Source organism: Falco cherrug, chromosome 1 (genome assembly GCF_023634085.1).
Source record: "Falco cherrug isolate bFalChe1 chromosome 1, bFalChe1.pri, whole genome shotgun sequence".
Lineage (NCBI taxonomy): Eukaryota > Metazoa > Chordata > Aves > Falconiformes > Falconidae > Falco > Falco cherrug.
Genome location: NC_073697.1, coordinates 5,541,746 through 5,569,251, shown reverse-complemented (window position 1 = coordinate 5,569,251; position 27,506 = coordinate 5,541,746). Strand labels below are relative to the sequence as shown.

The following is a 27,506-nucleotide window of genomic DNA, read 5'->3' as shown; positions in this document are numbered from 1 at the left end:
TGGTTAATACTGGGGTTTCTGGTTTAGTAGAAAGTGGAGAGAATCATTGTCTGAAACTTCCCCTGAATTTGACCTTGTCAAACTTGGCAAACACTTCATTCTCTGAAGGAAGCCTATCCTTTTGTCTGATGTAAATAAAACTAAAGTGTAAAAAGTCTTAGCTTCACAAAAGCAGTTTTTACTACTTTATACTGTGTTAAGTGGTTACACAAAAGGAAAATCTGGCGGGGATTGCTGTGGAATATTCAAGTCAGTGTTTTTCTAGATTACTTCAGTGGAATACATACTTTTCTTTGGCAACTAAGATAACCAACTTCATATCACAAACATTTGCAGTGGATGTAATAAATTTAGGTTTTATCTTTGTTTAATATCAGTTTGGTCAAACTACTATCTGCTTCTTTAAATATAAGGGCATTCTTCTCCCCCCACATCTCAAAACAGTCGTCTTAGAATGCTTAACACAAATAATGTGACCATGGTATTCATGTTTTGGAAAATCAGGAGTGCTTCTTGAGTGTTTAGTAGGTCCTATTTGTTTGATTTAGGATTTTTTTTTTCTTTTTTATAGAACTTAAGTTATTAACTTTATTATTGACTAGCTGGACTTGTTTGGCTGGTTGCTTCTGAAAGGAAAAGAGGAAGTTTTTTACTGTCAACAACTTATAGCCACTCTTGCTAGCCCTTAACAAAATGGCATTAGGCTAGTTTAAGGCTGTTGCTGTTGTTGGGATACTAGCCATTCAGGGCTTTCCAGGGCACTGGATATTCCATACAACTTGATTAGTACAACAAATGCCAAAGTAACTTCTGTTTGGGTTGCTGGAGCATTGACAGAAAACAAATTGAAGAAATCACAGGATTGCCACATAACTGCTCAGAACCATGTCCAGACAGATTTTGAGCATCTCCAAGGCTAGAGATTCCACAGTCTCTCTGAGCAACCTCCTCCGGTGTTCAAGCATTGTAAAGTTATGTTACGTTTAAATGGAATTTCCTGTGTTTCAATTTGTGCCTAGTGCTTTACTGTTCTTTTACTGGATACCACTGGGAAGACAAGGGGAAGGGAAACAGAGATGTCTTCCAACCTCCGTGCTGTGACTAGCCATATTCTCTGCAGCCATATACTTAGCCAGGTTAGCCTTGTCATTTTTCAAAACAATGCTTGTTGCATTCATGTGTTTTAATGGTCATTTACAAAAGCTCTCTTTAATGTCTTAAATACTTCCAGTGCAATGCTTTCTGTCTTAGAGAATCAACTACCCATTTTATCCCAGTGATGCAGGTTTCATCTTTATGACAAAACACCTGCTTAAATCTGGTAACTGTTGTTGGTTTTTATGAAGAGCAATGCCTGTACTGTAATACAGATGAGTTTTCATCCACTGCCATTGTGGAGACAGTTACAACCTGTTCTAGTGTGGAGTCTAGGATGTAGATACTCTTGGATGTCATGAACCTGTGTTCTCATGGTAGAGTTCTGAATGGAGTTCTTCACAATTAGCATGATTGCAATGCTCATGTCTATGGGCACAATAAGTAAAGTAGGCTTTTATGCAAGTTTTGGCTGAATCCTATAACCTGCAACTTTTGATCTAGAAGAGAACATTTTCACCCAAATAAACAAATTGTAAAAATGAACGTGTGTTTCTAATCTTAATTTTTTCTACAGTAGTGAGTGCACTGAAGCTAACACATGCTACAGGTGGCTAATTTACAGCTGTGTGCAGTATGTGTTCCTTTTAGCATGTGACTAACATTAAGTGGCTTCAGTGTATTAAATTTTCAAGTGGAATACAAAAATGCAATTAAAAATCCCTTTTAAAATTGAAAAACTGCATTTAGTAAACAGCTCAAACTGTTAGGAGGAATACTAGGTATATTTGGTAATGGTGGAGGTGGTTGGCAGTTACAATGCGTTCTTTTCTATTGACTTTCAAGATAGAGACTGTAAACTTAATGTACTTTTTGAAGTTATACACTGTATAAAAAGTAACAGCCAAAACTTAAAAGCAAACAGAAACCTTGTATCACTGCAGGAAAATGTTTAGAGGGGGACCTAGCAGACAGTAAAATGAGTATGCTGGTGTATTGATGTAATTTGTCCCTGAAATCTAACTTGTTTTTGGTGCAAGTGAAGATTGTATGTCATATCCAACAACTAAGTAAAGAGAGTTAAGATTTAATATGCATGAAAGCTGAAACAGCTATGCAATTTGGCCTTCTGAAAAATGCAGTCCACTTCATCTTCTGTTATTCAAATTAACTTTGTTGGATTTCTCACATTATCACTGAGGCAGTCACATAGAAATACACCCAGATTTTCAGACGTGGGTGGTGTTTTCAGGATCAGGAATAAAAAAGTGGAGTTGCTGCCATGCCAGTGACTACCTGCTGTGAAACCTGGCATACATTTGCCTTCATTCTTGGAACTGTTTCTGTAAAAGCTGTGCTTCTGAGAATGACAGGAATGAACTGTTCAGACAGGAATGCTGATTTGCCCAGCACAGTGATACACTGCCTAGAAAAGCTGCCTTTGTGTTTAAGGGGTGCAGATTAACACACACAAGAATTTCTAGTAAGCCATCTAATACCAGTTACTCATTTAAATATTTATCCCATGAAAATACAACATACTTTATATAGTCAAAATAAAACAGTAAAAAGTAAAAAGAAGCTGGTGTGTCAGAAGGTCTAATATGATTATAGACCTTTTGGACTTACACAGTTAAATTTCAGTCCTACAAAGTTGCTGGATGTTTCTCTACATGCTGATTTCCCTCTGCTCATGTTAACTTCACTGGGTATAAAGGATGTTTGTCTTCACCATCCAAATGGCCTGATGCTATGCAGGGCAAAATAGGCACTGTGTTCATATGAGTCCTCACTTGAGCCTAAACAAACACAGCTTTTAGTGCACATAATTTATTTCGGTGTTCTGAAATGTGCATATTCTTTTGAATATATGTTTTGAAATGTACCATGTCATTGTGTGGTAGTGATTATTGGAAGTCTTCAGGATTGCTTAATCTCCATGTACTTCTCTCAGCACTGGAAGCTTGCTGAGGGCTAAAGCTTATTTGTAAATGCACCTCAGAGATAAGATTAACTTGGAAATAGCAGCAAAGTTTCACAAGAAAATGCTTCATAGTGAATTTCCTAAAATATTAGTGTGATGGGAGGGGAGCTACGATTCATCTTGACTGAGGAAACAACTAAACACCTGCTATGTCAGTATTCTGGTTTATGATGCTAAGCAATAGACAAAGGAGTCTTGGCTATCATTTATGATGATCACTGATAAGAGCTACCTGTCATAAACTATGGCAGTGGAACATAAATTATGTCAGTGGAACTAAGAATTCCTGGGCAGGGCAGTTTCCAGCTGAGGAAAGGCTTTTCCAATTGTTATGGCTTTTGCCGATAAAACTTATTAAGGCAAAATCATAAGTAGACATCTTTGTGATGGATTGCACCAGAGTGACAGTATCAGTAATCGTAATACTGGGAATCCTGTTGCCTTGAGTCTGTAGAAGAAGGAGCGTTCTTCTCATGGGAGGGGATGCGTTGTTGCATTACTTTACAGTGGCAATACAGAAATCCTGAGGGGAGTTCCTGTTAAGCAGGACTAAATTTTAGCTGTGTACTTTAGGGTTTTTCTAGTGATGTTTTACATGTATCTTTCAACTTCCAGATTAAGATATTTTAACCTAGATTCAATGCTGGCTAGGTTGAAATAATCAGTGGAGGGCTGACTTAACTTTATGCTGAAATTTTTTCAAAGATCAAAGAATTTTTTGCTCGTCTTCCCAAACATAATCCATTCCCTGAAGCACAGAAAGTACATGTAAGAGAAATGCTGTATACTAATGATGCTCAGCAAAACCATTTGGTGTGCTAGAAATCGTAGTAGTAAAAGCTTTGTGTCATCTTAGTTCTGGGACTCATAACAGCTGCTGTACTACCTGAAAAAGATGTAATTTCTTACAGTTAAACATATTAGTCTTCTGTTAAGGTTTGGAGTCCTACTTCTTGAGAGGAGCAGGGAAGCAAGAAAAAGATAATTGCCTTAAAGAGAAGAATTAAATTCAAGGATTAAGTTTAATGTTAATTTTCAGCTCACTCTGAGTGTACGAGCTCTCCTAAAAATGAGGTGGTGATTCCTTATGCAGCAGGTAACTGAAAAATACAAATTCAAATTCACTTGTGATTTAAAGTGATTACATTAATCTGGTTTTGTGATCTTTCAGTCCATGTCATCATTGCTTTATTAATACACTTTAGATCGAGTTCTTTCAGGTAATGTATTCTTATGCTACAGAGTGCAATGTAATCTTTTTTTACAAAAAAGACTTAATATGCAATCTTACAGATTAATGCTGTCCCCATTTACAGTTGTTCTTCAGCTTTAAGTGTTGTGAGGGAGTTATTTTTTTTCTGTATCTTAAACCAATTGGTATATTTAACTGCAGTAATACCTAGGCCAACCCCACTACTCTAAATTGTACCTCTTGTTTGTTATATACTATTGAGAGAAAGGGTAAATGCTTGCACTGGCTAGGGACAGTGATTTTGCATAGGTAGCAGCTGGGATGATACGTGGCCTGTAGGATGTGTTCTGCAATCAGGCAAATCTGTATGGCCATAACTGTAGATTTCAACCTCTTTACAGCATAAGATCTAGCATTTTAGAAAACAAATGTACTGCTAAAATGTGGTGGAAGTGATCCAGAATAGAAATGGAACCTTACAATGTTACCTTTACAGGTATTTTTTGTAACGCCCACCTGTAGAACATAACCATTATGAATGCTGGGTACCCAGTGAATGCTTTTCATTGTATTAATAATCCACGTTTTTTAATGGAACTGTAACTGTTTCAACTGTGTAGATAACGCTGTCTAAGAGAATTAAATTATCTGTTTGGAAGAAGGCAAACTTATTTCTAAGTATGTTTTAGGACTGTGTCAGCTTTCAGTTATGCCACAGCTTTTTATAGCTTGAGTGGTGCTAATGATCTCATTCTCTTAACCTGATGATAATAATGGAGTACCTTGATTAACTGGAATGGCAGCTCCTAATTGATACGGTGGTTAAAATTAACAGCAGTGCAAGAAGTTGCCACCCTGTGCTTTATCTTACCTTATACAACCAAATAACTAAATAGGATGATAATTTGACTTAAGGAAAAAAAAAATCATTGGAGAATGTCATAATAAGTCTGTGAACAACTTCTTTAGGAAAAAAATCTGCACTATTTTTCAGAACACTTAAAAATAAGTGAGACAGATCCAATACAGATGTGACCAAAAATACTGCTAGTATTTTGACTTCACTCCACAGACCATATATAGTGCAGGCAAGAGGAGCACTACTGCTTCAAGGATAGCAGAGCTGCCCTGAGAGGGGAAAAGACTAGACAAATTTATTTGTAAAGGGAAATTTTAGAATTGGTACACTGAGATCTGGATAACTCCTTTAAAGCAGGTAAAGGACTTCATAGATCTTAGGAATACTCTCTTTGGGTGACTACTGTTAGTTTAGTTTAAGCTGACCTAGATGGGGAGAGGTTAGTGTGCTGTTAGCAGTTCTTTAGGTTGACTGCTACTCTGAAGTCCATCTGGTCTGTTTCATCCCTGCCCCAACTGAAAAAAAAAAAAAAGACCAATGGGCAAGACTTGTCAAATTGGTAAGATACCTGGTTATATTTCTGTATTTCTGCAAGCTTTGAGATGCTAAAAATATAAGTGAGGTAATATAACTTTATAGACAGTTTGTTAGAATGGAACCAAATTCTTGTTTAAATAGACAAGGCTCTATAAGAAGACTTTGATATGGCTAAGCTTCTTTTTAAAGTGCTTTTCTGCGTTTGAGTTTACTTTTGACCATCAACTCACTATAGGCAGATGCCATTAAAGAGAGCAGAGGCTTTTCAATAGCTTCTAAAAACTGGCAGAAGGGATCTTAGCTGCATCATCAGCTTTTCAGCTGAAGTTTGAGCATCCTTATAGTGATATGTAAATCAGCATGAAATTATGAAAGGCAAATATGATGGTACCCTTTAACAGTAACTGGAAGACTTAGTTGAGTGTTAAAGCAGACACTGATTTCTCTTGCTGAAATGGTACTGAGAGGAATTTTGTGAGAAGTTAATGATAAACATCAATTAACACAATTCTGAAGCATGTTAAACTTGAAGGTACTAAAACTAGTGCAGGGCTTTTGAAGAAATTCAGACTAGGTCCTTCTCAGTTTAGCACATCAAACACTGACTTCTCATCATAGTTTTCTATACACTGATCCAGCTACTTACTCAGTTAAGGCTCCTACCTACCACTTAACCAAATGTTAGTGCTAATTCTGGCATCTCCTGTAGGTGGGAGCCCTAGCAGTGGAAGAGGCTGAGTTGTTTTTCTGTTCTCTTCTGAAGTATGCTCTTAGCAAGCCAGTCTTTCAACAGACTATATATAAACTAAGCTGATGAATCTCAGAAATGCACATACCACTTTGTTTATAGACCTTCAATGAATGCTAAATCATTGACAAAGTGTGAAACTGTAACTTTTCATCTAAAAAACCTGTGAGTCTGCTCATTTGTTTGGAATGTACAGTATGTGATTATGTAACTTGATGAATAGGTGACATCACTGATGACCTATCACAAAAGCTGCACTTTTGACTACGATTTCTATTTGTAGTATTCCAAATATCAAAGGTAAGAATATACGTTTGGCGTAGTTTTTATGGCAGTATTATCAACATAAATTGCTGCCAGAATCAGAAGTATTCAAAACCAGAAGAAGTGCTATAAAGTTTTGAAACGAAGTTCTGACTGCAGAGGAATTTTAAGAGGAAAAGGTAGAAAACATTTAAAGAAATAGCTATTCGTGAGGGCATGAGAGCAGTGTCATCTTTTAGCTCAACTGATATAATGGAAACATGTTCCTCAGGATGTAGGTAGTAATGAATGGATGCTTTTCTTAAACAGTGTTCTAAAAGAACATCAGCGTGGGGCAAGCTGCAGTAAGTGATAATAAATGATTCAATAAAGCTAACTCTTCAAAAGCTAGGAATTTTATTTGACAGACTTTGGCTTCCTTGAAAATTCCTTAAGTTTATCATTACCTTTCATGCTGGTGTCGTGTAATGTCCTGGACACTAGAGCTTTCCATTTGTTGAAGGGACTACAGCAACAGATTCAGAGTTATGATGAGGACATACATTATCACTCATACTTTATTCCCTCATTGTAGAATGCCTGTTGGAGTCCTTAAGAAACTAGCTCTGCATATTTCCCAGCCCTCACTGGAAGTGTTAGAAGGGCAGCTAGGTGCTGTGTTTCTGCAAGTTTTTGATTCTCAGCAGTGTTCTCAAAGTGTACACATTCCTGCAGTGTAAGTCTTCAAGTTCTCAAAGCAGATGCTTATAGGCAGGCTTGGTCACTGGGGTGCTGCTGGTGGAGCCTAGGGCACAGTCATGTTATTGGTAGAATGTGAAATGGAAGAGGTGGAATGGCTATATTCATGCTTATGTGTCTCGTGCAGGGTCTGATGCCAGCTGCTGCTGTTCAGGAAATAAGGGACAAAGACCTCGTGTTAGGAAATACAGTGATTTCATTGGCTTTTCTGTGAATGCATCTGAGACAAAAATCTTTACCTCTTCCCAACAGAATTTATCTTCAACTTAATCTAGTTGTTTGGTACATGATCTTTCTCCTATCATCTACCTGTCCTATGTGATAGGATATGGCTAATCCATAGACAACAAACCATTTTCATGTGGCTTTATCCATAACCATTTACATGCTTCAGGGTAGTTGTGAAAGAGTCCTGGTAACTGTAGTGCTATTGTCTAGAGGATCATCTGGCAGAATGCTTGCAACTGCCTCAAAGATCGCCAAATCGCTTGTTGACTTAGGTTTTCAGTTACTGCACAAGAGAGAAGTGCAATTTCTCAGCATTTTGAAAATTATCTTGCATCAGTATGGAACACTAGACAAAGTTTTATTTGGAGCCTGGGAATGCACATATACCCACCTAGTATTCCCTTGAAAGGTGTTAACTGTCCAGAATCAAAAGTAACTCCTCTGTTCAGAGTTGTTATCAGTAATTCAATTGTAGCTGCTGATTATGATTAAAAGTTCTTACCTTGAGCTATGAAGGTTCACACAGCTTCTCTGGTTGAACAGAGGTCATGCTTGCAGTAGTCTTGAAACACAAATCCTGATGCCATATGAAAGCATCTATAATGCATGAGGTCTTGACCTTTATTTTAATACATACATCAGACAGGGCTATCAGTGTAACTTCTGTCTCTCGTTTCACCTATTACTGGTACCAGCTCCCATTAATAAAGGTATATAAAGTGTAAAGGAAAATATAAAAAAATGTGAGAATCCTGAAAATCATGGCCTCTCCTACATCACTTAAATCTTTTCACATATCACTTCATGGTGAGACACGTCTGTTCACCTGTTCATTTACTGACTGTAGTTACCTCTTTGGGAAATAAATGTCTGTGAAGTAGCAAAAGGGTTTACTGTTTAAAATTTAGATAGGTGATCGCTGAATGTTGTCCTGAGGTTTCTTGGCACTTTGAAAATTGATTTTATTATTATTCAGGAGATCAAATGACTAGAACTTAAGGGATTTATTGAAAAGTTTTGGAAAACAAATCAAAAAAAGGCAAAATTGAGCATGTCTGATTCTTTTAACAAGGTACCTTTTAAAGCTTTGCTGCTTTGAATTTTTATTTCAGTAGGAAGACTTAGTTCAATTAAGGACCTGATGGCTTTGCACAGCTTTGGAATGATTTATTTTTTCCACTCAAGTTTCTAACTTCTGCCTAAATTCTAAAAGAGGGAAATTTTCAGCTTTACACAGTGAACATCTACCTCTTACAGGCTCTTGGAAAATGCTTTTCTCATAGGGAAAGAAAAATCATGACTATATTATCACTTTTTGATTCTTCTCTGCGCTGTGAATCATGCTTTTCATGTTCTTTTCCTTTTAACAAATTTAAAAAAAATAAACACTTTTCCTTTCAATAAAAAATATGATTTGCCAACATTTACTTTGGGGATTCCATGATTACAGTCAGAACAAAAGCCTCAAGTGTACCTCAAAGTATACCTCAAATACTTGTTAAAAATGAACTCCATTAGTAATTATCTGTAAGGGAACTTCTAGTACAGAAGCACTGAAAATAATTGGGTATGGAATGTGTTTTTCATTGCAATCTACAGAAATACTGAACAATGAAACTGAAATTTTTGTGGTGTGTTTTCTTAAGACTTACTGCCACTTATTTTCTTGATACCACAGTTCTTAATAGTAAAGTGTCTGACAAGAAACAATGTGTAAACACGTGACTGAGATTTGTCTTTATGCAAAGCCCATGAGCTATTCCATGGGCAATAAAATACTTTCTCTATTAATTTTATTTTCATATATGTTCATATCCCTTGCTATTCATAGCACAAATTATAAAGTCTCACTTTTTCAGTCGTGTATTAGGTTGTTCTAATTGGGAATACTAGATGTTGGGGGAAAATTAACCATCCACCACTATCTTTTTATTCTGACAAAGCCATGGCCATCTGTACCAACAAGGTTACAAAATATTTTTTAAAAGCAGAGCAGTGTTTTAGTTCCTGGGAAACAAGCTGTAGCGGTGCAGATGGTTATAACTAGATCTTTTTATTTGAAATTAAGTTCTGAATGACCTGGGAGAAATAAGGTAAATTTACAGGCCTTGTGTGTCAGCATTACTGTTCTGTAAATGCATGTAAATCAGATGGTCTAGCCTGGTTTGAACCAATTTGATAAAGCAGTGTTTAATAAGTCGGAAGAAATAAATAAATCTGGGTAGAACGTCTGCATCCTGAATGCTGAAGACTCTTTCTTCAAGAGTGACTCTGGCTGTGGTCCCCAACCTTTAGGGTTTTCCTAGCACGAGAGTAAATGATTTGGAACCGTGCAGCTGTTGTTCAAGTCCTAAAGCTATAGCATGGCTGACCTGCTCTTAACTTGGTGATTATTTGTACTTCTGCAGTGAAGAAGTGGCAGTGTGACAAAGTACTGTCTTGTGCTTTGTTGCTGCCATTAACAGAAGAGTCAATACTGGGGTTTGCACTGCGCTGCCAAATTCAAGGGGAGCAGTGACTGTACAATGCATTTCTCCTTCCCCGTTTTGGAATGCTGACAAGGGGTGGGGAAAATAAGTGGTTCCCATTTTCTCTGCTTTTGTAAAGGACTGGTATGGGTAAGAGATGGAGAGTTCACATGCCCTATTTTTTCCTTCTGTATCCTTGAATTTAGAGTTAAGATCTGGTACCTTGAGGATTTGCACATTGGAATGGGAACTGGGAGTGCAGTTTACAGTTGCCTTGTAAATGCAAACTTGTTATGTGCTCTGAACTGGAAAACTGAGTTGTATTTCAGATTGGAGCACTATACAGAAAATACTATAGTTCAGTCTCCTCACACATTTTCAAAACTTCAAGCTCTTGTTTCATTTAGAAGCTTGAACATTTAAAAAATTACCTTGGCCAATGGAAAAAAAACTTGGTACTCGTAAAAGGTGATAGTGTATTCGGAGTTTCTCTAGTTAAAAAAATACAACATTGGGAGGAGGAGAAGGGAGGGACAGGTCATCAAGTTTTCTGATAACTCAACAGAATTAAAAGGGAGGAAAATATTTGGAATTCTCCTCCAGACTAAAAGGTAATAAAATTTCTCCTGTCTGTTGCATACTTACTTCAGTCTTGTTGATTATAAAGTCAGGTTTATTGACTGTATGTCAGCATTTTCAGATGTAAAGCTAAAATACAAGGAGCTGGAAGCAGTGATAGTGTGAGGCAGGCAGCTGGGACTATTAATTAAGGCCTTGGCCACAGTAGAGAGGCCTGCTGACTGAAAGAGGTAGTAGTGCAAATCACGTATCTGCCTGTGAAGACTGATGGAGGGACCTGAGGTTGGCACTGGTATAATGTCAGATCACAGGGACTATCTGGGGAGGTGGACAGAAAAATGATGAAAGGTGCAGGAACCTGAGGTTTCTCAATGTGGCAGTCATTGACCTGTAAGATGATTTTGGGCAAATTGCTTGTCTATGCTTGCTTACTTGCCTCAAAAGTGGCAGTATTTGTTGTCTTCGAAGTGCTTCTCTATTATACTAACATTGTTCAATTATTATTTTTTTTTAGCTTTGAGTATTTTGAAGTTACTGAAAATCTCTAGCTCAAGAAATCTTGATCTGTATTAATACCAGTTAGCTACAAAAACAAATGGAATGCATGTTAAAATTCGGTCCCAGGCACTGATAACTGTCTGAAAAAGATAAGGTATAAGTATATTGTAGATAACATTCATACAGCATGTATTATTACATCTAATGAAATGCTTACATAGGATTGATAAATTGAGTACTGCTGAATTTAGCCTGGCTCTGGTGAATAGCAATACTTAACAGCTAGCTTTGCAACTTAAGAAATGTTATAGAAACCTTGTACCTTCATCCTGATTGCCATCTCTTGCCATAAAATTAAGTCAAGCTTTTCTGTTCATTTTTGGCATTGAGACATCTTTCTCTCTGTTTCTGAATGAAAGATAAGCTATTCAGAAAGGATACCAAGAATTTGATCTTCCTTGTCCTGTTTAGTGACTCTCTGTGAGGAGGAAGTGTAATAAGTTCCTCTTTGTTCACATACATTCAATAGAAACCAGGTAACTTATTACCAGTTTCATATTTTCGTGGGTAAAGTTACAGGCCTGTCATGGAACAGTAGTGTATGCTGTGCCACTGTCCTGTAGTCAGAGCCAGAAAGATTTGTTAACCTTTCTGCCTTTTAACCTGTACCATCGTTCCTCTGCTTAATAAGCATGAGTGTGCTGTAGCTTCTAATAAGCAGCAAAAATACTGTAGCCAAAGATGATCAGTTATAAATTAAAAGTAGCATAGTGGGTTTTGTTTGCTTGTTGCAGTTACTGAGATTTGCACTTAAAAATGCTTGTGGACTGATTCACAAATATCTCTGAGTCTCTACTGAGGAGCCCTAAGAAAAAATGCAGTGTTTCCTGTCAGGAATATAATTTTGCCAACTGCTATTTACTAACTTCTGCAAAAACAGGAGCCAGAGTTCAGTGTGCTCTGTGAAGCCTGAACAGTGCAATTACACAGTGCACTTGGGCAAGAAAGGAAGGAAAGCTGACAAGTTATGTATCAGGACTACTAGTCTGCATAATTATTTTTCTCCCTGTTTTACTAGCCTAAAGTCTTACTAATCAAAACTGTCTTCGTTACCTGGCAGGGCCCAAGCCTTCGATTTTTCCCTAGCAAAACCCATTTTCAGAAATGCGACCCTGAAACATTTGAGGAAAACAGAAATTTTCCCTAGAACTGCTGCTCAGGCATCGAACTTTTGTGGTATTACTTCGTTTCAGCAAACGGAAATGTCCAGGTGGCTGTTATAATCCCCTGGCCGTGCCACTCAGCATCAAGAATAGTGGTACTGTCAGGATGCTCCACTGCAGTCTCTGTGTTGTTTGAGTACTGAATGTGTGTGTAGGCAAAAGCTGGAGCTGATAGCATTTAAACTGACTGCTGCAGAACTACCTAGCATAACTGCAAATTAACCATTCACGCTTCAAAACAAAATAAAATCTATACATAATCTTTCTGCAGTACCTTAATATCTGACTAGAAAACTGCAAAAAACTTGTTTTACATTGATTACAATGCGTGTGTCCAAAATTACATAAAGAAAAATCCCACTTAATTTCTTAGACTGTTTCATTTAAGGATTTTTTTTTTTTTTTAAACTAACTTGATAAGTAGGGGTACATGGTCATATAGACTTCTTCCATTCTCAATAGTTCTGAGATTAAAATCAAAGCCAATGCCTTTTGGAATTGAGTAGCCTCATGCCTGTACTCTCTGGAAAGCCAGTAACTGGATTTTGGGGGTGGAATTTTCATTTCACTTACTGCACATCATACTTCTTGAGGGACCTACTACATAACAAATAATATTTTTTACTTGGCACTCTGAGTATCCTGGTAACAAATCAGTTATCAAACAAGATGTATCAGATCTCAGTTTGTTTTTCAGCAATAATAAAATAATTACATTATGCTATGACAGTTTTCATCTTTTAAAGGGGTGTTTCCTAAGACTCTGGCAAGCAAATTCCCAAATCTTTGAGGTACTATAGTTTTTAAAACTGCACAATCTGTTCTCATGTTTTCCATAGATTTAGACTTGTACTTTCTATGTGCAGTTTTTGTACAAAATGAGGTTTATTGTATCCAAAAATGTGCGCTGTAAAAACTGAAGACTTTCTGAGGGAGTTCAAAACTGAGTTGGAATTTTGTGATGTAGGTGTTTTTGTTTAGCTCTTCAAATGCAGAGAAGATCATGCTACCAAGTCATCTATTAGGTACTTAAACAGTAGTCTTTATTGAAGTTTTTTTCAGCACTACAGATATCTAGTGTTAATGCTACCTAATGTCTTACAATTTAGCTCTTTTAAAAAGACATCTGCTGTGCTGTGCTGTTGAACATTGCCAAGTGTGATTGCTAGCCAAGGCCTGTTTGTCCTTTAGTTACTGATAGTTTCATGACTGTGCTCCAGAGATGTGACAGATAATCAGCTGCCTCATGCAGCTGGTAAAAGGTAACCCTGACCTTTCCTACAAACAATTAGTGTCAATTATACTCACCACCTACATCCTTTCCTCCACTGTGGGGGGGGGGAAATGATCGTGCTTTTCCTTGTTTTGTTCTATAGTAAGTAAATTTAATAAGGAATAAGTAAAATTAGCAGCCCAGTACCAGAATTTTCTGCATAATTTGAGTACTGAATTGTATCACCTGGGAAACTGCTGTAGATTTTGTTTTTCAGGTATTCTATCCCTTGCATGAATTCCTGATTTCAAAAAGGAAAAGGTACTTGAAAGAAATTCCAGATGAGGAACAAGTCAGCTGATGAGGTCCTGGGTAGATACTGACTTTCCCTGTCCATTAGTAGCACAACACTTGAAAATTACTATTACACCAAACCAAGTGTTTGAAAATAGTATACTGAATTTATTTTACGTTGTAGACATTAATCGGGTAGCTGTAAAGATCCCAAGAAGGTTGTTAATACCCTTCTGAAACTTGGCTTTGGACTGATCTTTCCATGACATTTCCTTTTCATGATAAGCAAGAAAGTCTTTCTTGATCCTATTCTTGAAAAAGTCAGTTGCAAAGGGTAGAGGTCTGGCACTTGTGATTCTGAATTCCTTTGGCCATGTCCCTTGCCGTAACGAGGATGAAACTGGATGCATGTAGCAGTACTAGGTGGCTACATAACTTGCAATTGGATTTTGTCTCCCAACTTTTATGCAGATGAAAACTCTGAAGTTGTGCTACGCATCAGGTATAGACTGATGTTGTATAGAACTCTACACTTCGTAACGTTTTTGTGCGTTTGGCGCCAAAGTGGTTCCTGGAGTCTGGAAAGCACTTAAATTACAAGCTTATATTGTTTCATTTCTCAGAAATGGTGATATGGGAGCATTGTATACAGGGGGTTAGTTTTTCAGAGGGAGGGGTTCAACTGGGTATTAAAATGGTTGGGGTTGTATGCCTGTCACTTAACTATTTACTGTGAAAGAGACAGATGAAGGCCTTGATCTAGCAGAATTACAGTTCCATCTTCTCTGTACCAAGCATTGTTCCAATGCTAAATGTTATTTCTTGAACTGATACTGTTTTCCTTTGTCTACCCTAAGCTCAAAAAGTATAAATTCTCTCCTTTGCTTGTGTGTGTTATTTTTGGGTTTTTTTGTTGTTTTTTTTTAAATGGCAAAGCCGGTTGCATCAACTCTCTGAGCTGCCTGGAGGAGGAAGTTACAAAAAAGTAAGCATTTCAAACCTTTGGATCATCCAATTCACCTTGGTGCAATATATGCTGCTGCTTGTCTACTGTATCCTGTCTTTCCTTGGGGTCACTTAGGTCATTTATCCTGGCTGAGGAGGGAGATAATATTGGAATCTGCCTTTGCCAGTGAGTGGTGAGTGCACAAGGCACAACTGCATCAGCTGGTAGTATGTAGTACCTCTTGGGCTTAGCTTGCTAAGGAGTTGGGAGACAGGCTGTCAAGTACCAGTGGTGTTTTACTGTGCTGTTTTTACTCCTTCACTCTTATTTTTGTAGTAGGGTAGTTTCATAGGGTTTTGACTCCTTAACAAATGATACTTTTTGTGATAAATTGTATCAGTCCAAACCTCAGATCATCAGTTGATAGGCAATATCTGGTTTTAATTGGTGCATGGGGCTGTCCTTTAAAATCCTCACTGTGTTTTTGCTTGCTTTGAAGTATATTACTATGGAAACAGTATCAGTGTTATGAGCTTCTAAATCTTTAATACATTTGAGTTGTCTTGTTTTCTTTCGTCTTGTGTGAATGTAGTTGTTCTTTTCCTCCTGCACTATATCTGCAGCTTGTTTTGGAAAGTGATGCTGAGCAAACTCTTCACTGTTCCCTCCTTAAAGTTAAATGCTAGGAGACTGTAGTATCCAAACATTCTCCTACTGAAGATTCTGATGTTGCCTTTCCTGTTTCTGCTGATCTGAGTTTGATTCTGTTTGGAGAAATGAAAGATCTAAGTTTTTGTTCCAGAGAGGAATAAATATGACTATTAATTGCAAAGGAAAAACTTGGGCAGTTGTTTTTTGTTGTATCACAGAATGGTTGAGGTTGGAAGGGATCTCTGGAGATTGCTGGTGCAACCGCCTGTTCAAGGAGGGCCACCTAGAGCCAGTTGTCCCGGATGATGTCCAGAAGGCTTTTGAGTATCTTCTACGACACAGACTCCACAGCTTCTCTGGGCAACCTGTGGCAGTGCTCAGTCATTCTCACATTATAAACATGTTTGCTGATGTTCAGACAGACTCTCCCATGTTTCAGTTTGTGCCCGTTGTCTCTGGTTCTGTCACTGGGCACCACTGGAAGTAACCTGGCTTGGTCATCTTTATGCCCTCACTTCAGGTATGTGTACACATTGTTGAGCCTCCCTCTGCTGAAGTTTCTCTGGCCTAAACAGTCCCAGCTCTCCCAGCTGTTCCTCATGAGAGACCCTCCAGTCCCTTAGTCATCTTTGTGCCCCTTTGCTGAGCTCTCTAGTATGTCAGTGCCTTTCTGGTACAGGGAAGCCCAGAGCTGCACACAGTATTGCAGCACTGCAGGTGTGACCTCAGCAGCACTGCACAGGGGGGGAGGCTCACATTCCTGTTTGCATGTTGCAGCTTTCTCCTCTTTAGTGCTAAGTCTAGTTTGAGCTTCTATGACAAATAAACTCCTTGAGTATAAGTGGGGTACTTGATGGAAAACTGGCAGCAGACTTTTAAAAATAATCGTGTTTCATAATTTTATACCTACTGCTTTAACACTGTTCAAGACCAAAAAGTAACACAGAGTTGAAAATCACTTCAGGCAAAAGGGAAGTGAATGGTGAATTAGATTTAAGAAGCCCAATCGTGGCTCAACCCAGAAGGTAATTAGAATCTGGAAGTCTTGTCACAAAAATTTGATTCATTTCCTTCAGGATAAAGGATTTATTTAGTAGGTGATCTGTGCTAAAGTTCCTAATGTGTTATGTTACATTCTGAAGAAAAAAGCTACCAAAAAAGTACAAACTCTTAACCTCTAAGTAGAGGTGGATGCTGCTATTATTTGTTTAAGCAGTTCTGGAATGCTTTGGCATTGTTTCACTTCCTAGTATAAAAGAAGAAATGACCTCTTCATGAAAAGAATGCTGTGGATAAGCTGGTTGGTACCTTATCAACTTTGCTATTGTGGTTATGCCAGCCAGACGTGTTAGTGTGACTTAGACATACTCTGCTATGGTATTTGTACTTCATCAGAGGTGTTTTGAGATTGATTGGTGACCTCATCTGGCATAGAGAGCTGCTGCCAAGTTCTCAGAATTGATAAAATGTAAGCCCACTGTACAAGGAGTTTTATTTAAAACTTCCTGGTTTCAAAGAACTTTGGAAAATATGATGATTTCCTAGCTTTAGCATACCTGTTTGCTACAGATGTGCTTACTCATCTACTCTTCCCAAATCTTGCTGTTTTTAACAAATGATGGTCTGAAGTATCATAACTGTTTGTATATCTTTCAGATGCTTTTGAGCTTAGGTTTTGAATATTCATTTTTTTAGAACTGTGCAGTGCAAAATCCTGCATGCAACGTGTGTGAGTTGTAATCTGTAAGGAAGGGCAAATTTTTACATGTCCTCTGATTCGCTCTGAGGAGTATCAGAGGCAGATAGGACTAGACCAACAAGCTTTCTATCACCTAATAAGCCAATCTAATCAGGCAAGAACACCCTTTTTGAGTTGAGAGCCACAAGTATGGTTGTGTGTCTAGGGGAGTCTTCTCTATTTTTAGTAAGCTGGTTATCTTCTGGCTCTCAGCATCATGAAATGTTGGAAGTACAGGGTGGAGGAGCTGAAAAGAGAACAGTTGGAGCTGATTTTGTAACTTAATTTCTTCTTTGCTTTTCCTATGCCAGATTGAACAAAACTAAATTGGTCAGAGGCATATTAAGAAACAGATGTAGTTTGTTGGGTGGTAGTGCATGGGGTAGAAAAATACAGAAATGTGTAGGTGGCTGACAGAGATTGATGCTGAGGGGAAAAAGGAATATAGATATGGACAAATGGATCGTTAAAAAAACCCAAACAACCAAAACCACCACCCCAAACCCCACATTCTAATTATTAGCAATGACTCTGCTATCGCTATATTTTAAGTTGCATAAAATAGAACAATTTTAATTACTTCTTCTTGGTTTGGGCCTTTGTTCCAAGCAGGCCTGAGGCAGAATTAATGAGAAGCTACAGGTGTGGTGTAAAAGCCTTTTGCAAAGCATTTGTTCCAAGAATTGTGGGCAACATTTGAAAAATCCATGCTCCTGCTCCACTTTCCCACCAGTGACCTTTTCTTCCTACCAATTTTTTTTCCATTTCTCACAATTGATATTCTATACAATTAGCGATTGGAAGTTAAGAATTGTTTCTCAAATAGGAAAAAAAAGAATGCATGTCCCAATTAGTAGAGCATGAACAAGTAGTCTAGAAATGTAGTGGTAATAAGGTGCATGCGAAGAAATTATATGAAGCCAGCTTTTGAAACGAAGGGTCAGGGGTAGATTGCCAGATCGGGATACATGGGCCTGAGCCTGTCTGGCAGCTGCTCTCAAGGAGTTGCAGATCTGAAGCAGTGGTTCGAGGAAGAGGAAGTGCTGCCGGTGAGAAGCTGCAGTTTGGTGGAACACTGGCAAATAGCTCAGGGCTGTGGCTTTGGGTTCAAGGCAAGGAGAAGGTGATGGCAGGATAAAAACAGAGAAGGTGAAAGCTTTGGATTTACATACTGCAAATGAAGGAAAGAGGAGGCTTGGAGACTGAGTGACAGCTCATCTTCAAAGTAGCTAACAGTGATATTTGATAAATACTCATACACTTCAGGCCGAGAGGAGACGACTGGTGCCAAAGCAGGAGGGAGAAGAACTTCTTGTCATGGATATTTGTCTATTTGCTTCTTCTATAAATTGCAATACATGAGGAACCTGTTATTAAGCAGTTAATAACATTTTCACTTTAGAATTCTAATTGCCCTACTCTTGTAGCAAAGATGGGAAAACATTTGCATTATGTAGCTATCAGTCTTATATTTGTACTTTTAGGCACGAGTGTCAAATATACAATAAGCCTTCATAATGCATGCTGTCAGGGTTGTTTTTCCCCTAAATTATGGAAATTTTGTGAATTTTGTAAATTTTGAAATTTGTGAAATTCCAAATTCCTTGTGATAAGTTCTTAAAATTCCAGCACTGTTAGCATTTCAGGCCTCTGTGAAATCTGATAGAGCCTTACTGCTGAGACTGATGTTTGGTGTCCACAGGAACTGAGGCTTGTAAGGATCTCCAGTTCAGAATGGAGACAAAACTTGATTTTTGGTGGGTACTGGGAATTGGGTGTTCTTCAGAATTTAAATCGATCTGAATTTCTGCTTAGGTTGTGAGTTAATGTAGCTTAATAGAACTGTCAGCACATGATAAAATCAGGACTGGAAAGCTTCCAAGTACAGATGGACCAGATAAACTATTAATTGTCTTGGCATTTGTGCATTTCAAGTAGGAGTTTTTCCTCTTTTGTTGTTGTTGTTGTTGTTTGGTTGTTTGGTTGGTTGGTTTGGGTTTTTTTATGTTTGTTCTGGTTTTTTTTTGTTGTTGTTATGTTTTGCTTTAGGTTGCAGTTGATGTTTTGCTTATTTTTCAAGAATTAGGAAGGTAACTTTTATAGACACTTACTGACCTATGTGTTAGTTTTGTTTTGAAGGTTTGCTGTTTTCTGTTAAAACCAAATATTTTAGCACTGATTTTGGGGAGAACCCTGTATATTAATGAGCTCAAGTTCACCTTTTTATCCGAAATAGTGTCCTAGAGTTCTGAAAACAACATTCATCCATACTATAGCTCACATGATGTAAAGTCTGCTCAGTATTTCATAAAATTTGCGATGTCTTCTTGGGCTAAGTGACAGCAAAGTATGTAGGTGTTTCTAAAACATGGTATGTGAATGGATCCAACTGGTAACCGAGCACATAGAAACGGAAAATAATGGGTCTCTGTTTCAGGCTCTTCTTCACTTCACTTAAAATGAAGCTTAAATTAATACAAAACTGTATGTACAAAAGCTGTTTAATATAATTTTAGCAAAATTTCATATTTGAGAAACTAAATTTTTAATTTTTCATTTTTTTAAACTAAATTTCATCAAGAAGTAGAATACTGAATATGGGATGGGAAATAGAGTGGAAATTGCTCCAGGAATTCAGTAGCATCTTTAAGACTGCAGTAAAACATGAGGGATCTAGTCTTCCTAGGTTAAGACACTTTCATCTCTAATTACAGAAGAGCTTCAGGGTTTCTTTTAAAAACTTTTAAATATTTGCTTTAAAGAAAATCAAGGTTACTTTTCTCGTCTTTTTCTATCTCATTTTATGGCTGTACTACTTGTGATGACTAACATGTCTCAAAGGGCAACTGTGGAAAAAGTATATACATCCTGGGATAAAAATTTCCCAAATACAGCTTAGAAAATGTTTCTGAAGTGCTTTTGTGATTGTTTTATTTAAATGAATGCCGCATCTTAAATACTTACTCATTACTCTGTACAATCTAGATAGAATTCTCTGTCAGCATGTTTGCCAAGTATCTGATTGTATCCATGGTACAGAAAATTGATCAGAGTTGTTATTACTGAGAATCTGAAAATACTAAGCCAGTAGCTGGAGTTCTGCTCAGTGTTCAGTATCTGGAGGAGCTACAAACAAGTTTGACCCTGGATAAAATTAACTATTTTATGTTTGAATTCCAGTTCACTCTTCTGCAGGTTGTGTCTCGGGTAGCTAGTGATAGTGATGTCTTGGGAACTGGATGTCGGGGGTTTCTTCCAGTCACCTGGTGCCTTGGCAAAATTATGTTAACTAGTCTATACTTCAGCATACTCATCTAAAAATATCCATTCTGTTCACGTACTGCTTTGCATTTAAGCAGGTTGACCAACCAATATAAAAAAACCAAACAATACCCCCCCACCCCCGAAAAAAAACCCCACAAAAACAACAACAAAGACAAACCCACCGTGCTTTGGTCTTTTTAAGTTGTAGACCTTATAGTGACTTTTATTGATACATGATGCTTTCATTATGATGAGAGCAGTCCAATTTACTTTCATAATAGAGCATTTTTCATTTAAATATACCATCAAGTGATTACAGAGATGGAACAAGGATCAGAGAGATTTGTAATTGTTAATGATATTCAGGGTGGCTGAACCATAGGTCTTCTATTTGAATAGTCAAATCTAGGAACAATTACAATGCAATGCAGGAAATAAAATGCTGATTTTTATATAGTCATTGCTTCTTAACTAGAATCTGGTCTCTTGACATTCCTGTCTGTGGATGCCAATATCTTTTAGTATCTGTTCATGTTTTTTAAACTGTTTTAGAATGCACATTTACTTTTCATAAAAATGGATTTTAGTGAAACGTATGCAAATAACAGTTCTTCAGTTGATTGAAGAAGTTATAAGAATAAAATGTTGCTTTAATGGGGGTAATAAGTTCTACATTCTGCAGAGCTGGTTTGAGACAGCTGGATCCTAGTTTGTGAAGGAATATAGCAGGAAGGGCTAAATTACAATGGTGAAGGATACGTTGATACAGTATCTATCTATAGATGAGGCTGAGAATAATGCTTGTTATTTCTGTCTCTAAACTGAAGATTGCTAGCCATGTTCTGGTGAAGGATTGGTAAGTACTAGTTTTCTTTCAGCTCTGACCGTTTTTGATGTGAACAACTGTCCTCCGGGTGCTACAGTGGGATCAGGAAGCTTACTTGAATTCATGTGCAAGTAGGATTTGAGCAAAGATGCCAAATGACGTGTTCTGTTTTCAGATCTGTTCTAACACAGCAGGCAAGTGGTTATCTTTAAGCACTTAAATACTCATTGTAGGGTCAGTATGACTCTGTGCCTTGCACTTGAATTTTTTTATATGAGGGAAGTAGGCTAGCAGCCACAGTCTCAGATGCGTGATTCTGGGCCATTCCCAGACAGGCAGACACACCAGTGTAACTGAGCCTTGGGGGCCTATCAGAGGTTATTTGGTCTTTGGCAGCTGCACTGTGGGTCCAGTTCCCATCCTTGATGTCATGATTTCAGTGGGTTTTGCCAGGAGGAATTTTATGGCTGTGCAGAGCATGCAGCAGAAACTGTTTCTAGGACTTATGTAGAGCTTTTAGGTAATCTCAGACAGGTTAGGTGCTCACAATTTGTGCTTTGTTTGCTGAATTGGAATTATAATCTGCACTTGGATTAAGCGTCTTCTAACTTCTACCTAATCACTTACATCACTGCAGAAAAGTAAGGTGTGCATATGCATGTGTATCATGAAGTTCTATGTGCGTACTGCGAGCAAGAGCTCCATTACTCTTAACTGGATGGAAGTGTGCCTGCATTACAGAGTTCTAGACTGAATTACAAATATTGTAGCCTTCAAACAGGTTTTTTTATTAAAAAAAAAAACACCAGCAAACAACTGAGCTTCAGGAACGTTTTTGTGAAAATACTGTGCTTCCGCTGTGTGTTGAGATACCTGTAGATGTATAGATATGGACAAACATCTTAACTTGAAACTTTCTGAGCTCAAGCCCGTTGATTAAAAACTCATGATTTCTGCTCTTTCAAAAGCTAAGGTTTTAGCCTCCCTGTAGAGAGTATTATGATAGTAACCATAGCAGGTTAGTGTGATAAAGTGACTGAAAACCTGCTTGCGTCTTTGCTCACTGAAGGTTTGGGGTTTTTTTTGTAGTCGGTGACTGTATCAATGCATTAAGAAGCAAGGGACTGGGATGTGCAATCTGTTTCACGTTGCTTATTAACAAAAAAGTTAGTGAATTAATCATGGTGAAATGGTATTCTTGTAATGCAGACCTGTTTTGTTTTAATGCTTACTTTGTGTGTAAATAATTTCTTCAGTAGTTTAATGTTTTCCAGCCAAGAGCTTCAGGATCAGGTTGCCAAATCAGCAGACATCCTTTTTTGATCAAAAACTACAGTGGGACAGTAATCATGGCACAGGAGGTGTGAGTTTCAGTAACGGGAGTTGGGAGTACTTTCACCTGGGGCTAACACAGATTCTTAGCCCCAGCTGCAGTTTGAGAGATGTGGACATCCACCTACCTCTTTTAAGGAAGGCTAAGAGGTCATGACACAAGGCTAAATCAGCATTATTGTTGAAGCACCTATTTAAATGTACCAGATGTTTCATCTCTGACACATTAGAAATCTAAACAGAATTTACCTGCTTGTTTCCTGGTGAGCTCCCCTACCCCCCAGACAACTTCCCTCTTGTAATACAGACTTTCAGAGAAACCAGCGCTTACACAAGGGAAGCAGGGTAAAGATGCTGAGGGGAGAAATGTGTAAAATCCACTGCGGTGGACCTTAGCACTCTGCCTGGGACTGCACTGAGAAACCACTGCCCTTGAACCCTGAGAGCAGAAACTCCACTTGGAGTGGCAGAGCAGCAGAGCGCTGTCTGCAAACTGTACTCGGAGGTGGAAGATCTGCTGTAGTCCTAGAATAGTACAACACCGAACAAGGAAACGCCATGATTTGTTACACATACGGAGCCAATCCTTGTTAATGCTAGGAAGGGACGGAAAAATCCTCACCAAACCAATACTCGGACATTTTATGTATCAAATGCAGCATGCTCCGGTCTATTTAACGTTTCTATATGATTTTCAAAGAACCTTAGGTTGAAGAGTGCTGTGTTTGCTTTCTAGCTCTAATTGCTGACTCCTTAGGCAGCTGAGACATGAGGGACAGTTCTTGAAGAGTGGGAGTATTTATAGGCAGTTTTCAGTTGTTTGCGAATGTCTCCTTTTCTTCCTACTGTGAACTGAACTGAAAAATAGTGTTATTCTAAGAAGGATAAAATTAGCTTGCATGCTGATTGCGATGGATGAAGTCGCATGATAAACAGTCACCTTTAACTCCTTAAGGTCAAGAAATGTGTTTACAGACCCGGGGAGTGACCGTGATAACGTCGGGGTTAGCTTTTTGGCAAAAGCCGGGGCCTTGCGGCTGGCGAAGGAGCTGACCATCGCGCGGTGGCTATCCCCGTTTCCCAAATAACGACGGCGGTTTACCCCCAGCGCTTACGCCGTGCCCCGCGGGCGGGAACGTTTCCAGGCCGCAGCGCAGCCGCCGGGCGCTGTGCCGCTCCGCGCTTGGCGTGCCCGCCGTGCCGCGCGCATCCCGGCGCCGCTCGGGCCCCGCGGTGCCGCAGGAGCCGGCGGCGGGGACGGGCGAGGGGGCGGTGCCCCCCCGCGGCCCGGCGGCGGTTGGCTGTTGCCATGGCTCCGGCAAGCCGGGGCGGCCCAATGAGCGGCCTGCGGCGGCGCTGGCAGCGCCAGCCATTTTGCTTATGGGAAACAATGTGATATATTATGCGCCGTGCTTTACCGGGGAATAAACAAAAATCTCGTCGGAGGCGACGGAAGAAACGGGCGTGTTAGTGAGTAATTGCAGCGGCTTAGCGTGCTCGCAAGCTGCCATTTTGGCAAGCCGGTGGCCGCCGTGCCTGCTTAGCCGATCGGAGGAGGTGGAATGCGGGGTGATAATGCTGCGGATCTGCTGTCAGGCAGCGGCGCGGGGTGTTGTCTGGTAAAGGCAAGGCTCCTCCGCAGTGTTGCCTCGGCCGCTCGCTAGCTGCTCCGGGGGAAAGCCTCTGATCCAGGAGAAGGGTGTTGCCCTTCCTTCTGCTGCCCTTGCGTGCCGCTGGCTCTGGGACTCGGGCGCCACTGACAAAGCAGGTGTGCGGCTCGGCTGGGCTCCCTGCTGCAGGCTGGCCACAAGCCCCTGCTCCGGCGGCCGGGCTGCTTGCGGGCGGGCTGGCTTGGGAGCTTTCGCCTCTGGACTCTCCTACAAAAGGCAGCTGCTGCGCATCTCCGCTTGTGCAAAGAGAGGTACGCCTTTGCCTAGACTATTTCCATTTTGTAAAATAAAACTGAGCAAAACTTCATGCAAGTCATAAGCTTCCTTAGATGCCTTGGCGCTTAAAGGTTGACTTCGGTCAGTGGCTTGTTTAGGGTGGTTGCTGAATTAATTTATCTCATTGCATTTTTGTCAGATATTTCAGTGTGATGTTCTGTACGGTTGCTGATTCAGAAGGACATTTCTGACAGGTGATAAGATTTCACACTTGCATTTTCTACTAAAAGGGAAGGATTTTTTGTTTTTCACTGCTTTTTACTGTCAGGATAACGCGGGTGAAATAAAACATTATAGAACTTGCGAGCATTTCTTAAAAGCCTTACGTCATTGAGTTCATCATTAGTGGAATTCATGCATTGTGCTCAGCCTCAATGTAACTCGATTTAAATTGTCCAACTGCTGCTGTGCAATATGTAGGTCATAATAAAAAGCAGCTTTTTCACCAGCTTTCAATGGACTGCATGCCTCAGTGCTGTGGCTGATTAGTTTGTGGCACATGTACTGTTAAAAGTAGTGGCATTACATCCAGCTCACACCTCCTTTTTAAAGATATTGCACATACCGTGCTAGACAGAGCACAACGCGCCCATTGTGTCCCTTCGTTTGGCGTTCAATAAAAGGAAGGAAACGAGCACTCCACATGGAGCACGAGCACATTAATAGTACAAGATGGTTAAACTTTTATTGAACAATCTCAGTGATTCTGAGACAGGCTAGAGAAGGTAGAGAAATATAAACATGAAGACAAATGTAAGGAAATAATTGAAATGGGAGAGGTCTTCTGGCTGGGTCTGTATGTTGCTGCTGTAGATTTTTGGTGTGAAATGAATTGTGCTGAATAGTTATTAATCACAGTGCATCTGCTTTGAGATGAAAACTGTAGTTAGACCCTGATCAATAAAACCACGCTCACCCACTACAGATGTTTGTGTTAAAAGTAGCATTTGATGAACTACTTTTATTCTCCCTGCGTAATACAGTTTCCTAATTAGCTAATACTGAAATGTATTAAATTATTCTGACAACTGACCAAATATTCTGATTCACCTTACATCTATAGAAAATGAAATGACATTTTGGTCTTAACTCTTATTTCATATTTATGTGGATTTAAGTCCCACTGAGATGAGCCATTTGTTTGAACAGTTGAGTAGGCGTGAAATCAAGTATTCGAGGCCTGTTATCTTTATAGTTAAATTAGTAACCAGTGCTCTGTAATTAGGAGCCAAATTCCAGTGTGTTATTTCTGTACTTATATCCTGCAGAGGTATTTGGACAAACATGTTCAGCAACTATCCCCTAGAAGAGACATTGCGTTTGGAAACAGCAATAGATAAATGGATTGCTAGCATGCATTTTTTCCATTAGAAAAGCTGCATCTTACTTGAATGGTTCCATGATTTTGTTGTTCAGTGAATGCACACCCCAACTTTTTTTCTATACCTCTGGATAGAGGTCACATAGTAAGTTCTTTAGAGAACTGCTTTGATCTCTGTTCTATAAAGTGGAATGTGCATTTACAGTTTGCTACTACATTAATATTTATGATTGAGTCTGTAATTATGAGAAAATGATAAATGAGCAGAGCTGGTATTTCCTTTAAGGTGTTTGTAAGTCATTAAGAAAGAGCGAGGGACCTTGTGTTATAACAATGAGAAATATGGATATAGCCATATACAATAAGGATCTTGCAGTACGAGGTGAACATAATCTCACTATGAAGAATTTATGGTATAAGAAAACAAGTGAAGACTAGCTATGACTAATCACTAAACGGTGTGCACCTATTAGGTGCTGATAGATGCATCTTATTAGTCTGTGTTTTCTAAAGCAAAATTCTGTGCTCTTTCCATTCTGCTTTTCTCCCTTTGTGGTTTGTTGGGGTTTTGTTGGGGTTTTTTGTTGTTTTGGTTTTTTTTTTCCTCCCCCCTCATATCAATTCCCAGCTTCCCTGTGTTTCCTTACTGGCTCTTTGGCAACATCTGATCCCCTCAGAGCTATTTGTAAATCAAATCGGTGACTGTCAGTAATGGCCATGAAGGTGCTGCAATAGTCTGGTATGAAGGAAGAATTTAAATGAGTTAGAGGTAAGAAACAGCGACTAAGAGTGTATGAACTAATTCCAAATGCTGTAAAGTGTAAAGGCACAGAATTGGGTCACTGATGTAGAAATGAAATGGGCATGAAGGGAGAGGGACAATTGTCAGCTCATGATGAACTTAAGTGTACTTATAAGCAGAAGGTTTACAAGAAGACCTTGGCAGTAATATGACACAGGAGACATTGGGTATTTTTGTATTGAAATGGATGACATCAAGTTCCAGTTGAAGTCCAGAAGTTTTTTCAGGTTTTAGTGGACCTACAGTTTTCTGACTAAGAGACGATTACACATGATTTTAAAGTCTGTAGGTTATGCAAAGTCAGGCTTTCTCTTGGTCAGCAGGGATGTAATTAACATCAGCTGTCATGCTTTAACATTACGGTCACTTCAAACATTTTTTTTTTTTTTTTAGACATATGACCTTCAAAGGTGACTCTGGGCTGATGTGTTGTGCTCATAAACAGGATACCAACAAAGCAAAAGCAGACAGATGGATCCTAAAATGCTGTATCATAGTACCAGGTGCAAATAGTAATAGAAATGAGAGAACAGGATGACCAAAGAAGGTGGAATCGAGCATTGTAACAGGGTTTTTCTGTGTTGTTCATTTAAGGTAATCAGCTTTGAGCAAATAGTGATAAGCATCAAACAACCATGCCGTCTGTGGAGCACAATAACCTTTTGAGAGAGCTAGTGTGTGAATATGTTACCGACCCTCAGCCTATGGACTGTTGTCTGTAAACTTGCATACATGACCAGTCTGGGAGTAACAATACAGA

General features: G+C 39.0%; 1 protein-coding gene across 20 annotated transcripts in view; it reads left to right on the top strand.

Moving 5' to 3' along the window:
- SORBS2 (sorbin and SH3 domain containing 2) overlaps window positions 1–27,506 on the top strand; it is a 231,738-nt gene that overhangs the window by 35,503 nt on the left and 168,729 nt on the right. For 13 of the 20 annotated variants that reach the window (XM_055700831.1, XM_055700776.1, XM_055700781.1 and 10 more), the window contains exon 1: window positions 24,055–24,598. The exons of 1 other annotated variant lie outside the window; for it this stretch is intronic. The gene's annotated coding sequence lies outside the window, so the exon portion shown is untranslated. Of the gene's footprint in view, window positions 1–24,054; window positions 24,599–27,506 lie in introns of those variants that run through there. 6 more of the 20 variants (XM_055700843.1, XM_055700838.1, XM_055700762.1 and 3 more) reach the window with 5 other exon arrangements.